The sequence below is a fragment of the Gavialis gangeticus genome, unplaced genomic scaffold (assembly GCF_001723915.1).
Source record: "Gavialis gangeticus isolate Ggan-Ray unplaced genomic scaffold, GavGan_comp1, whole genome shotgun sequence".
Classification (NCBI taxonomy): domain Eukaryota; kingdom Metazoa; phylum Chordata; order Crocodylia; family Gavialidae; genus Gavialis; species Gavialis gangeticus.
The window spans coordinates 29,485,841-29,487,356 of record NW_017729030.1 but is presented as its reverse complement, the minus strand read 5'-3'; the positions used below and the strand labels follow the sequence as shown (position 1 = coordinate 29,487,356).

Sequence of the window (1,516 nt, the reverse complement as noted above, 5' to 3'; positions counted from 1 at the left end):
GAGAGCCGGGCGCTGCCCCCCTGCGCCTGTCAACCGCAGCGCCGGAGCACATGGCCGTGGCCCGGACGGGCTCCGCGCTGCCCCTCGGCGGGAGCCGCCGTGCGCGGGCTGGCTCAGCCACGGAGAGGGCTGCAGGTGCCCCGGGGGATGGGGGTGGCAGCTGCTCCGCTTTGCCTCCCTTGGCTGCATGAGGCGTGTCCCTCTGCGCGCGTGTGTGTGTGTGTGGGGGGGGTGCATTTGGGCGCCAGTTGCAGCCCCCCCCCCAGCCTTAGAAGAGGGGATGTGGGGCAGGTGGAAAGCTCCCCTCCCTCCCCAGGCTGGGGAGATGAGGAGCGAGATTCCCCCTCTTTTCCTCGCCTGGAAAGCACGCGAGGGGCGGAGGGGTGGGGGGGAAATCCCCGGCGCGCACGGAGGAGCACGCCCAAGCCTTGAGGAGCTGTGCTGGAGGGAGGGGAGGGCCGGGGAGGGAGCTGCTGCTTTAAATGCTGGAAAGTCCGCCCTCCTGAGGTAATAGGAACCTCGCGGCCTCTTTCCCCTCCTCCTGCAAAAGGGTAAGGGGGGGAAACAGCCCTTGTTTTCATTCATAACTTTCCCCCCCCACTCAAGTCTGCATTGGTGGCGGGCTCGGCTCACATGGCAGAGGGCGCAGAACCGCCAGCTGCTGCTCTCTGGGCAGCTCTCTGCTGCCTCCTGCCACCGTCACCCGCCTTCCTGGGGCATCACCCAAGCCTCGCCACCTCAGAGAGTCTGACATGGACCTCCACAGGGTGTCTAGTTCAACCCCGCAGCCTGAGGCAGGACCAGCCCTCTCCAAGCCGGCCCATACACCCTTCATCTAAACTGGACATAGGACTGCCAAACCCTCCTTGTACTCTGGAGGGGATTAGCACGGCATGGAGGGGTAAGGGTAGGGGGAGCTTAGCCATGGGGTGCTCTGGAGCAAATAATAGGGTGGGCATCACAGAGGATGGTCCGGTTGTCCTCTGTTGATACAAAACCAAATACCTTTATGTCCTCTATTTTTCTCTTGAAGAGAGGGGAAAAAAAAGTGTCTCAAGCACTGTTATCTTTGGAAAACATGCCAGGTTAATAATTCTCTTGAAGAGAAAAATAGAGGACATAAAGGCGTTGGGTTTCATATCAAGAGAGGACAGAGCAGCAGAAAACCGGAATGTCCTCTATGATGGCCACCCTAGCAAACAGTGACCTGTAATGGAGCATTGGCGGCTGTGCTAAAAGCCACAGCAGTTCCTAGCGTGCACTCACCCTTCAGGTGGCTCGTTTTTGTTTGCTTTACCTTTGGGTGGGGAGGAAAGTAATTTTAGATGGTATTTGCAGGGGTGGGGGTGGTCCTTCAAAAGGGGTATCGCAGCAGGCAGCCCTCCAAGTTTTTTCCCCCTTTCTGTCATTTATGTAAGCAGTTATTAAGACTGCATTTTGCATTATTAACCTGGCATATTTTCCAAAAATAATGCACAGTGCTTAAGGCGCACTTTTTTTTTTTTTTTTTTTTTTT

General features: G+C 57.0%; 1 protein-coding gene across 2 annotated transcripts in view; it reads left to right on the top strand.

Moving 5' to 3' along the window:
• The window catches only part of SPRY1 (sprouty RTK signaling antagonist 1), a 24,288-nt gene that overhangs the window by 19,370 nt on the left and 3,402 nt on the right, over nt 1–1,516 (top strand). The gene's annotated exons all lie outside the window — the stretch shown is intronic.